Source organism: Lagopus leucura, unplaced genomic scaffold (assembly GCF_019238085.1).
Source record: "Lagopus leucura isolate 7727_CA_CO unplaced genomic scaffold, USGS_WTPT01 Super-Scaffold_100008, whole genome shotgun sequence".
Lineage (NCBI taxonomy): Eukaryota > Metazoa > Chordata > Aves > Galliformes > Phasianidae > Lagopus > Lagopus leucura.
In genome coordinates, this window is record NW_024962265.1 from 13,465,843 (window position 1) to 13,479,575 (window position 13,733).

The following is a 13,733-nucleotide window of genomic DNA, read 5'->3' on the forward strand; positions in this document are numbered from 1 at the left end:
TTTCTTTAATCCATCTGATATAGAGAAGTTGTAAATACAGAAGCATTAACTCCGTTCTTAAAATAACTGCCGGCAGCGGGGGATGAAGAAAGAGAAGATAGCTCACTGATGCATTGCAAAATATGATAAAGAGTGTTCCACTATTGTTCTCCATGAATGATATAAGTTGTAAATGTTTTCATTATCCAAGCTGCAGTACTTTAAGAACACAATTTACACTTAGTCATTGCAAGTCTATTAATTAAACTATGTTTCTCTAATTTCATCCAGAAAGTACCTTAATTGCCAATATACTTGAGCGAATTTCCAGAAACTTGAGTTGAAATCCAAACAAGACATTAAGGAGCGTAAAGTTCTCATAAAACCAAGTCATTAGCACTATCAGTATTCTGAAATTAGCCTCTCATATATTACATTTCTGTTCCTAAAAACTAAACCACCAAAGAGCACTGTAATATTATATAGTCTGATTGCCATAAAGTAATAACTTATTTACATTTGACTGCACAGCTAAATTACCTTTTGATATGCACAAGGAAATGTTAATATGGTGCTAAATAATAGCCGAGATGGCTTTGTCAGAACCAAATCATGCCAAACCAAAGTAATCTATTTCTGAGACAGAGTAATGTAACTTTGAATAAGAGATGGATAATATGCTTTGACTGGGAGCGCAGCTGACACTATTTTATGTGACTTTCTCATAAGCAAGCCAAGAAAACACGGTCCAGATTGAACTGTCATAAAATGGACATAAAGAACCAGGTTACAATTATAAAGACTAGTAACAGGCATTGGACCACTGTTTTTAATTAAAGAAGCATCTTTTTTTGCTTTTTTTCTCACTTCGGGACTTAAAAGCAGCAGGAGATTATTAAAATGTGCAGATGACAATAAGCCACGATGATACACTTCTCAAACTGGACAGGCCTAGAATTCAAAAAACACAGGCATTACAATCTGTTTAAACTGAAATGACACAGTAAGGTATGTAGAATGTGAATTCCACTCACATCAACATGAGATCTTTCTGGTACGGGTGTACATATTTTTTAAAGTCTGTCTTGTATTAAAAACATTAATGCAGTGCTTATCAGTAGTTGTTACAGTAGTAAGCTGGTAAATAAAAAAGGCCTACAAGAAGGAAGGAGAATGGAAATGGGACATCCTGAACTGTACACTGAAACAGAAATTAGTTTTGCCATCCTTACTCTGAACTGTCAGTGCCAAGGTAAAACACTTCCACATATGTATAAAAAACTGAAAGGGTTACTGACAATGAGTCTTGACTAAAGTGGTGTTAGGAAAACTACTGCAATTACAACTTGCTTCCTCATTCATTATTAAAATTCAGCTGCCATCCCCTCTGTATTTTCCCTTGTTGAACAATGCATAAATGTGAACTTAACTAACATGAAATATAAATAAGGCCACAATGAGTTATGGAAAACAAAGATGCTAGCACACCTTATAGAAACTGAAATGCGTAATACCATTATACAGGAAAACGTCACAGTGTTTTAGAACATTTAGTACTTCTACCTGGGGCACAGAGTATTTAGTAGTATAATTTCCAAAGGAAAAGAAAAGGGGAATTAATTGCTTGTTCATAAAAAATTTATATAGATATGATAGAAATAGTCTTTAAAGAAGTTTAGTGTGCAAGAGTAATTATATCCAGGCACAGTTATGTGTCAAGATGCAGGATTAAGTTCCTGCTCAACATGCAACTACCAATGCATAATGTATGAGGTAATTTGAGGGTAGGGAAAAGACTTCAGCTGTACAAGAAAGAACTACTCTAAGAACTACTTTTTAGTTAAAGTTAATAATCTAACTCTTTTTTAAAGTTCTTATCATTTGTTTTAGAGTTACAAGAAAAGATCTACAAACAGAAGTAAAATCTATACTAAAGATTTTCTTCTCTGATGATAAAATCCCAAAGATATTCCCTACAATTATGGAATTTCTAAACTGAACAGAGTCATTCCAAATTACTCACAGAGTTGATTATAAACAAATTTGCATTTTAAAATAATATGCACAAGAAAACAGCTTTCAGATGTTCATACACTTGAGTATTATTTCCATGATTCACTTTACATTTGCAGTAGATTTCCTGTGTCAACCACCTTAGACCAAAGACTACTTTATTTACATGGCTATGATGTGGTTTCTTGCACTAAGTTTTTCAAAGTAAAGACTGCTCAATATTGAAGAGTTGACCAGTTATCAAACCCCTGCTTTAAAATGTAATTTGCAACTTAAAATATTCATTCTGTTTCATACCTTACAGTTCAGATTCTAATGAATTGAAGTCCGAATCTAGCACTGAGTCAGATTGCAAGAGCAGGAGATTTCTTAGCTCAGCATAAAAATCTAAAAATTCATTAATTTTATTATTGCTTTAAGTTACGTAAGAATTTATGAAGCACTGAAATAACCTAAGCTTGATATGGTGATACCTTCCCACCACCCTGTACAGAAGATACGGTCAGAGGGCCTTCAGGAAGAGTGCTATTTGTCACTAAGAAGAAAAATAGCACTGATCGTGAGACAGATTTGGTTTATTCAAAGGTGTGGTGGAAGTGTTGCTGCCTGGGGAAATTAAAGGGAGTGAATTTTCCAAATACACAGAAGAATGGCCACTAACACCACAGAAACAGAAAATGTTTTCTGTTGTGCAAGAATTGCTTGTATTTACTTGTACAGCATTTTGTAAAGCAAATTCCTAGTTAAAATTTTAAAAGGAGATAAAACAAGAATCATGTAGAAAGGAGAACAGAATGAAAAAAGCTCATGCATTAAGTTCTCCTTAGGCAGAAAAAAAATCTGCAGCAAAAAGCAACTGAGCGACAGTAATTTCATACCAAGATTTTCTATTGGGTGATACATCAGTGCTTCAGGAATACAACTTTATATATGCAGTAACAGAAAAAAGCTATAATAAATACTGACCTAGATCTGATTTCAGGAAAATACTTCATCTAACATTAATAATAAAGAACAAGGTGTCTTAAGGTTTCCTCAAATAAATTGGGGCATATACAGTAATAAATGCAAGAATAGCATTAAGAACCCTCTATTTTTTATTATTATTATTATTATTATTATTATTTTACAATACCAATTTCATATTGCAAGATATCTGAATTTTGGGGAGGACAAGAAACCAGAAAGGCTTCATAACAACAATCTCAGGGGAACAGTAAAACCTGCAGTGCAGGAGAACATATGGCACCCTCCCATCTTCCTCGCTAGTAACTCCTACTCCAGCACACATTCCTCCCCAAATGAATATACATTTTAGCTTTGCTCACATACAGTGCTCGAGGAGGGAGGGGGAAAGACCGAGTGCAGTTCATTCTCCTTCTTCCTCTTGCAGAAAAAGAGTTACATGAAAACATGCACCCTCTGAGCTCTGGGGAGGGAAGATGCATCAGCATCCAATAGCCTTTGTTAAATGAATACTTTACAATCAGGAAGATGAAACAAAAATACCATCATGCTGCCCACCTCGCCTGCAGCGTGGGCAAACACTCCCATGCTCACATTCTCTGAGACTAATAGAAGCAGCAGCAGGGGTGTGTGCTTTGGCACAGTTTGGCAACCAGGCTGCAAAGGATAAGCTTTAGCATGAGCTAATTTTTGCTAGATAAAGCAAATACTATCATGGCTATCTTTGCAACTCTTTTATCGCTGTAATACTGTAGCAACACTTCTTCAAATGGGGGCTTCCTTAATGTACGCTCCCCTACTTTCCGATTAGCCTTGTGCTCCCAACAGCGTTCACCAAGGAATTCCTCATTCCTTGTCGAGCCATGAAGCCTTCCCTTTTGGAAAGCAGGACACATATGGGGCAAAACTGTACATCCAAAAATGAACCAGGTGAACCTGCAAAGACCCACACAGTTGGATTTCCGGCTTGAACACTTCAAAAATTGCAGTGCTGCTGTTTAAGTAGCAGGAACGCTGGATCTGCCTTGGGATTTAAGTGGAGTGTAGAAATGTAAGATAGAAATTAAGCTTTATCAGTTTAAAAAATAACACAAATTTATGAACATTCATCAAACTCCAAAAGCAAAAACAATCTATTCCTTTTTTGTTGTTTTTATAGCATAAATGTTAATTTTATACCACTCATTGCAGCTGTCTGAACATATATACATTTTCAGACTAGAAAACACAAAGAGTACCTTGCCAGAAGAAAAATAGCAAAGGAAAAAAAGGACAGCAAAAATAGTGACAGGGAAAGTCATTAAAAGAGATCATGGCACAAACATGTTTGGAATATCAGACATAGTTCTCAGTTATTCAAAGCTTTTGATAAAAACAGGCTTGTATGTGGACTATTTTCAGTTAACTATCTATAGCAGACACGTTTGCAACACTATTATTATTTATTTAAGTTAATTCAATCTCTTCCAAAAAAAAATTTAAGATAGGAAGAAAAAAGAAAAAGCAACAACAATCCCCAATTAGTTATTAGACTTTCAGCCAAAAAACATCATAAACACTTGCATGACCGTGTGCACCACATTCATATCACATGAATTATTTAAGTTGTATTAAATATGCATGTCTGTATCCAAGCAGGTTTTTCTTGAAAACTCCAGTCTTCAGCTTTCTGCTATTTTCAATATTTGCTTAAAGGCAGTGTTTTTTACCCCTTGCCTCACATCAACTAATTATGAATTCCTTACACCATAGTTACTACCTGCCACAGAGAAAATGGAAAAAGAGGAAACTGTTTCATGATTCATTTGCTATTTGCAACATCTTACTGGAAGTGTCTGCTTTGCAGTTTGATGAAAGCTACTCTATCAAACACATGTTCAGCACAGGTACAACTAGTAGCTAAGGGCACTAACAGATGATGAGCTAGAAACATCTGTCTGCCAACCCACTTAAACCCAATAACCCACATCTCCTGCAGTGGGGTCTTGCAGACAGTAATTGTGGAGCTAGAAAGGAGGAGGCAACTCCTGGTTTTGCCATGCTTGCCTGAACTCTGGAATGATCAACAGCAACACCTAAGACAGAAACACAGAGCTCCCAGGTGGCAGGTTCAGCTGAGGTCACAGTCTGAAAATCAACAGAGGTCTGACAGGAAGGTGACCAGTACGGGAGTACAGAGACTTGTCTTAAACGTGTGTACAGCAAAGTGCTGTGACCTAATAGGCAACAAGATCATTCAGTTTCTCAGTTCTCTGCTTTAATATGATCGTAAGGAAGAAAAAAAATCCTTAATCTTGGTCTAATCAAATTTGAAAGTTTGGCTAAAGCCATAGCCTAAATTCTACTCCTCAGTAAGTATCTCAAACTATTCTCTCACAAAAAAAAAAAAAAAAAAGAAAACTTGGGTTTTTCTTTGCATCAGATATTGATGCAAACATTCTACTAATACATCATTCAAAATAATCTTTCAATCTTATAAAACCCATACCTGGCACTGAAGATTGAACAATAAGTGGCCATGGAGTCAAACACAAGTGAGGTTATGCACAGCTATGGTGCTATTTACCAGTTACAGATTTTGGAAGGAAAGTTCCAGACAGGAGTTGCTAAGGCTGACAGGAAATAAGGCTGGTGAAGAGTGGGGGGCTCCTCGGTGACTCATCAGCTGTAGCCCCTTCTCCTCCCTCCCACACCCAGAAGCTTTCTGCCAGACATAAAATACTAAAATTTACCTTCATATTACAATGTTTGTTCTACTTTCATTGCAGTGCATTTGGAAAGATGAGCAATTGCAGTTGCAGATATTACTGGATTAGAAAACAAGCTTCCAAGGTCCATTAAAGAACAAATAAATATTTTTCCCGTGTGAAAAAGAAGCATTTTCGTGAAACAGCCCATTTAATGGGCCACTGTCATCTCATTTTTAAGGCATAGAAACTTGCAAACTCAAGTATAAGAACGTTCCTCCTTACTTCTTGCCATTTAGAACTAGGTTGTGTTTACATATCTGCAGAGTAATGGTTGCTAATACCTGCCTAAGCCAAGTACTACAGTTTGTGAAAAATTTTCTGAAATATGAGGCAAAAACGCAAACCAGAACCAATAATAAAAGAGCATCAATATTCAGAAAGTAGCACAACTCAGGGTCCTCTGCACATTATATTCCAATGTTGAGAAGGACAACATTACTTTTTGAAAATCCTTGTATTTTCAAAATATTGCTATTAAACTTGCCCATATGTTCAGACAACTACACTCCTCATGAATCTTCTATTTAATGGTAGCTAAAAATAATCCCAGAATACAGATATTTGAAAAGGCTATTATTTGTACTGCATTAGCACAGTGCAGCCCCATTCAAAGACCAAAAACCTGTTACACTGAAAAGAGGAACTCACCATGAGTTACCAAGCTACTTGCCTGTTTGTACTTACTTCGCTTGTTCATTTCATCTCATTTTCCTTTCAGTACCATAGAAATTCCCACATACAGAATGCTTTAAAGATCAAGCATCCAAAATGATGGAGTTACAGCAAATGAAAATAAACTGAGCTGTTATTACCTGAACCCACACTCACCAGGCCTCAGGTTAGACACTGAGATTCCTAACTGTTTCTTGATTAGGCTTTTATACCTTCCCTCTATGTAAATATAGGAGTTACGTATCTATCTCAAATCAAGAGGCATATTTTAAATCTTCTTGATGTTTTTACACTCAAAGCATATCTTCTCTAATTTAGCAAACATGATCTGTTAAGAAAGAACAGTCAAGCATCTAACAAAGCAAACACTACAAGCACTAGCATGTTTCTTTGTCTTTCTTGGATTATCGCCTTTAATTAGATTCCCCTATATAAAACAGCACGCATTTCAGCAGGGTCTGATTGATCTTCTCCTTCTAACCACACGAAGCTCTTTCTTGCGCTGCTCACATTGCTCCAGGAAGAAAATATATGGCTGCAGTGTAACAGGGAGATGAAGCAATGACTGGAGATGAGCATTAGAGATGACCTACCAGGCACTTTTTTGTTGCAGAAGAGCACTTGAAGAGGCATGAACAAACAGGAATAATTTGTAGTTTCTATTTTGCTGTGGATTGGGAAATGTTTTCGAACTCTGCAGAAAACAACACCTGAAGAATTATGCACAGAAACACTTATAGTATTTTTTTATTATTAGCGCTGCCACTAATGCGATATTTTAATAAGAGTTATGTGGATGTTCTATCTTTTGTTTTAATGCACACTTTTAGCCCTCACATGGAGAGGTTGCAAGCTGCAAAATATAAGTGAACTATATTGAAGCCAGACATTCATTTTCGCTTTTCCAAAATTCAAAACATTCCATCATCTGTTCCTATGGAAACTGAAGGGATATTCTAGGTTATATCAGTATCAGCCGATTATGTTGCAGAGAAATCTGCGGTTTATTTTAATCCACAGTTCAGAAACATAAATTCATACTTAGTGTTTAGCTTGATGATTTTGAATCCCTGAAGCATGGTTAGCACTTCAGATCCATTAGATCACACTTTAAGATAAAATGAACTCTTTTTAGTCCAGATTAGTAAAGCCATCATTTGTAAGGTTTGGTTAATCCCCATGAAGTTTACCATTCCAAAGCAGCACATAAGTAACATGCGCTTAGAAGATATACTTCCTGGTTGCTAGATGAGCCATACGTTGCTATATCACATCTTAACAGAATAAGGAAGATATAATTTAGATTTATTGAAAACTCCTTCAGTACTGCCATGCTCCAGATGGCCAGATGAAGGAATTTGATTTAGCAAGTTAACGAGATCATGAAAACCATAACCATAATACTGAAGATGAAAAATAAAATTGAATAATGCAACATGAATACATTTCTGTGACAAAAGAACTTAAAGGTTAGAACGAAGTAGAGATACATAAACACATGAAATGAAAATGCTCTATATGCATACAGAACTATCGCAAAACAAAAAACAAAAACCAGCTTAAGCTCCAAGGATTTTAATTAAACAGACTGAAGTGCCAGAAAGGATAGCTGTGATTATTGACAATGAAAGCCAATATGACATGATGAAATTTCTTCTGTGTCTACATTAGAATTCCAAACAGCAACTGAGTGGCTAATGAGAAAAAAGAAGAAAAAAAAAAGCTTTGAATCTCATCCTCAGTATTCACTAAGCAAAACTAGATGATGTAAAGTTAAGTATAGCTACCACCCTCACTGTATGCCAGAAGTAGCAAATAGGTACAAACTTTCCTTTTTTACAGATAACATACATAGTCTTCTCACTCTAGATTCAACTAATTGACTTCAAATCAAAATCAAAAATGCCTTCCATTTCTATAACGTATCATAGTCAATCACTTTATTATGGAAACTAGACTGAGACAGCTTTTTCACCAGAATGTCCTCCAGGGAATCCAGATTACAGGATAAAAAGGAAACATAACAGCTACTGCCTGATGTGTACCATACTTGCTAAATTTTTGACGGTGACAAGGTTACATCCCAACTTCTGGCTTTCAAAGTAGAAACAAATGTCAGAACAAAAAACAAACAAACAAACAAACAAACAAAACAAAACAAAAAAAAATCCAAAAAAAACCAAGAAGAAACATTGGCTGCTCTTTGACTTTAAAAAAATGTATAATCTGGGTAGCATTTCAACTCCAAGTTTTCCATACTTTTTATGAGGACAGCCCACAGTATATGGATACAAAGATGGTCATGAACGAACTGGGAATTATTTGCTCATATTTTTTCTACTTTATTTTCTGTTATAATGATCACTTTGTATTTACACAATTAGATGCAAAATGAAATCAATTTCCATTTGCATCACCTTATAAAATTTTTTTTTTAATAGGATAAAATCTGGTAGCTGGCATGAAAAAGCCGCAATGGGCAGGGGAAGACATCCAGAAGTCAAGGTTTTCTTTCGAGTAGTGCAGGACATCAGTGTGTGCAATACAGTACATCCTAAGCTGAATCAACCAAAGATAGAAGTTAAGAAGCCCACCACTCAACTGTGGGTCACGCTAAGTGTCATTCTACTTTGACATTACACTTTGTTCTACAATCAAGCACTGTTCCACAGACTGGACAGGTTTAGACAGCACATTCATATACCTGTACAGGGTCTATACCAAAGACAACCAAGAAAGAGAATGCTTTAATAAAACACATAATCTTATTGAAGTATGTAAGATTAGCAATTAGAAATTCAAGTTCACATGCCCTTACTCACACAGTACTGCTACAAAAGCCAAGTGTTTGGCAGTAATTATTAGAAATAACTCAAGAATGCAACATTATCATTTTTTGTGGGTTTTGCCACAAAAAAAAAGTGAAAATATCTTTTCAGTGAAAAACTGAATTGAATCAATGCCAGCCATTTTTGATACGTAAATACCTCGAGCACCTCCAAGTGCATCTGCATGCCTGGAACATGCTGCTTCAGGGTAAGAAAGACTATGCATTGCTTAAGATCCTTGACATCATATTAAATGCCAGCCTACGAAGGATTTAAGATTAATTTCACCAATCTTGGTGTAACACGGCAAGTTGTACTACATAAGCACTCAGCTCAGAGGATCCTGATATGAAACAACGTGTAGTTTCTTGATGATCACCTCCAGAAAAATGCTCAATTATATGCATACTGCTCCCACCAATCCCTTAGGGACAGCAATAGAGATCCTTGACATGAGATTAAATGCTGGTCTGAGAAGGAGATCAGATTATTATCCCAATCTTGCTGTTCTACTGCAAAATGTACTACTAAGCACCTAGCTTAGATGGCCCTGATTAGAGATAAATTGAGCAACTTTTTGATAAGCAATTTCTAGAACACTGGTAAATTATGCAGATACTTCATCCTTCAATCTCAGGCGCTAAGTAGCATTAGACTAGAACAATTATGTGTCTAATCAATAATTTTAAATTAAAAAATGAAAGGAAAAAATGGTGTAGTTGTTCTAAAGCCAATTCAATTTAGAGGAGAGACTCAGAATGAAGTGGAATGCAAAACAGATCACAATAAATTCTACTCAGTCAGATACAATATGGAAATTCAAAATACCCCTAAATATGTTCAATTTGGCAAAATTATAAAGATATTATATTGAAAGTAATTGAGACATTTGTGCTCAGATTGTAGTGTTTACATATTCATCTTGTTTACATCTTGCAGAGTTTAGGATTATTTTTGTTTGTTTGCTTTCTTCCCTCTTTATTCTATGAGATTATAATTAGGAGAGCTCTTAAAAAAATCATATACTAAAGAAAAACTGCAGACAATTCAACATTTGAACAAAGGAGATTATTTTTTGCTTTCTCTAATGCAATCAAGAAACTTCACTATAAGGACACCAGAAACTTTCACTATTTTTAATGAATCTAGCTCTCACTAGATTTATGCTAGGTAGAAAAACAAGGAAGTTTTCTGTAACATAAACTGTGTTTAGGGTGCATAATCAAGGAATTCTGAGTTCTGCTCTCATCTTCACATCATGTCCTGTTTGACCTAAATATGTTTTATTCTGTATTTAGTGATACCATGATCGTCATCATCTACATCCTAACAAATAAACAAAGTTTATATTGGTAAGGTCAAAAGCAATAGCATAGGTTCCTAAACCATTTCACACATACTAGTACAAAGCCTGCCAAAATCTACCCTTCTTACTTAGAGACGCCCCATAACTGTGGTTAAAGCATTAAACCTAGTTCACAACTTGTGTTACATCTTAATAGAAGTAAAGATGGGAGAGATGGGTATGTATTCTTTTGTGTACACATTACCTGGCCCTTTATGCTATCAACAGTTTAATTACCTGAGGGAACTAAGTGTGGGCAACCACCTGTCCTGGCTGTAAGATGAAGTCTAGCACTAAGCATGATAATATAAAAGAAAGGAGTTGAAGCATGAGCTAAGCTGTGGAGTAAGTTTTCTTTCTATGTATAGCAGCCACAACACTGTCCAGCAGAACTGTTCTATAAAGGATTGAGTGGTTTCTCTTGTTGTGAGTAATTTACTATTCGTATATACCTTACACAATACACTTGCTGAAAAAAGTGGTGTCTAAGGAAAATTTAGATCATTTTACCTAGAGTTCCTTCTGTAAGCCAAAGAAATGAAATGCAGGGGACACTTCACGTGGTTGCAAGACAGCTACGTACCTTTTCTTGTTTTCTTGTTTTTAGGCAGAAAACACTGCTGTATATTCTAAGAGACTGACCAGAGCATATAATAATGCTCTGGTTGTATCTCTGTTAAAGCAGTCTCTCCTGATTCCTACACTATCTGCTATGAGCCTGCTTAAAGTGTGAAGGAAAGCTATGAAGAAATTCAGAACTAAACAGAAAGAACAGAATTTGAATCAATTTTCTTGATGCTGCTCATGACAGAGCATTAATCTGTACTATGTACACCAGGAGTGGGTAACAAAGCATACAATGCAATAAAAAAATGCCTGTAGCCATTGCTACCTCCACTTGAATGGATTTACCATTATTTGCTTTACTTTTGCCCACAGGAGCAGAGAAGGCTTACTGTTTCTAAAAGGATTAGGAAGACAAGCATGGTTGGCAGCTCTATGAAAACCTGTTAAATCTAGAAATGTTGAGCGACTCTTCTAGTTTATACCCAGATGGTGGCTTTAAAGTTACTGCTGTGAGCACACATAGAAGCCTTTGCTTGGATCATAGAATAATAAACTCTTTAGAGTTGGAAGGGACTTTTAAAGGTCATCTAGTCCAAATTCCCTGCAATGAAGAAGGACATGCACAGCTAGGTCAGGTCACCCAGGGCCAAGAGTGTGGCCTTGAAAGTCTCCAGGGATGGGGCATCAACCACAGCTCTGGGCAACCTGTTCCAGCGCTTCACCACCCCCACTGTAAAAACCTTCTTCCTTATATCTAACCTAAGTCTATCGTCTTTAAATTTGAAGCCATTTCCCTTGTTCTATCACAAAAGACCCTGCTAAAGAGTCCGTCCCCTTCTTTCCTGTAGCTCTCCTTCAGATATTCAAAGGCCAGATCATTTTTGTGGTCCTCCTCTGGACGTGCTCCAACAGTCTCTCCTGTACTGAGGTCTCCACATCTGGACACAATATTCCAGCTGAGGCCTCACCAGCACAGAGTAGATGGTCAGGATCACCTCTCTCACCCTGCTGGCCATGCTACTTTTGATGCAGCCCAGGATACGGTTGGTCTTCTGGGCTGTGAGGGCACACTGCTGGCTCATGGACACCACCTGGACAAAATACACCCGCAATATTCTCAGCGGTACAGACCTGGCTACCACAATAGGAATCATCAAAAAGGCAGCCTATCTAAAAAATACTGTATGACAAAGTGCACATGAAAAGATGAAGATTCTATGCCCCTTTGTGGGAAATCTCAGGGCTTGGAAGGTATAAATGTAAACCAGGTTGTCAATAAACAGCTACAATACTAAGAACCAAAGACACAGAAGCCGTTGGTCGTATTTCAAACTCCATATTTCTTGGGCAATGTCTGCATGCATACTTTATAAAACATATTATTCCAACATTAAATCAGCAAACTGTATCCAACAACAAATCCGTGAGACATAGCCCAACATTACTTAATAAAAATACCCATTTCTGATAGGAGTAAACACTAAAAATGTTCTTCTAAACAATCTTCCAAACAATCTCTCTTGCTAGAAACAGGCCCCTGGCTAAAGCACAACAAGCAAATCCTTTAATAATCTCTTGATTACCTGGATAGAGCCTGGAACACCTAATAAATCTGTCAATTTTTCAAGTAGAGTGGGATTGATTTCCCCAGGGTATCTTTGTCAGTTCTGTTTTAGTACTTAATATAAAGAGAAAATTATCAGAGAAGGTCAAATCTGACATGAAAAACTAGAAGGGGTCGACACCGATGAAGACTTTTGCTATGTTTAAAATAGATTTTTCTCAGCCCCTATCATCGTTCAGTCTTCATTTAACATAGCATATATTTCATAGCTTGTAACAAGCCCAATTCATGTTCAGCAACGTGCTCAAAAAGCCAGGAGTTTCAATATTTGAATAGTAATTACACAAAAAAAAGCATTTTTCTTTTCCCCTATTGTTTTGCTATCAGTAAATAGTGAACGGTATTTACCACATTTACTTACAATGAGAGGTATAAGACGATACATAATGATCATTTTAATCCTCAATTATCTAATGAAGCCAATTTAATTACGAGATTTTCCATTCCATTTATGTTCTTCTCTCATGTCAGCATTGAATACTACAAATAAATGCTATATTGCCTCACGAGGTTAACCATTTTTAACAAACAGCATTGAAACATCTTGTTCTAATACACTTTGTTTTCTAATTTAAAAAACAAAACTGATACGAACTTGTGCTAGATTTCTCCTCTTACTGTAGTACTGGAGATTAAAATATGTTGGGTTTTTTTAATAGCCAAGGGAAGACAAATTTTAAAAACAGGCAAAGGGTCAGTACAAATAATACTACAAATAGTTAAATAACACACACAGCCAGGTTATTAAAAACGTAGATAATTACATTTAGTATAGAAGACTGTAATTATGAGTATAGTGAATATCTACCTCAAAGTCTACAATGCCTTTTAAAGTATTAATCGGAAATCCATCAAATCGTTTTGTTACATAACTGCACAGCTAAAATGCAGAAATCTTCTTAGTTTTAAGAAACTACATTTTCCAGAATTACCTGCAAAGCTTGGCAATATCAGCAATGTCATATACTGCGCTAAATACAAAATTCTCT

The 13,733-nt window shown here is 36.1% G+C and overlaps 1 protein-coding gene across 1 annotated transcript in view; it reads right to left on the reverse strand.

Moving 5' to 3' along the window:
• COG5 (component of oligomeric golgi complex 5) overlaps positions 1–13,733 on the reverse strand; it is a 180,141-nt gene that overhangs the window by 89,145 nt on the left and 77,263 nt on the right. The gene's annotated exons all lie outside the window — the stretch shown is intronic.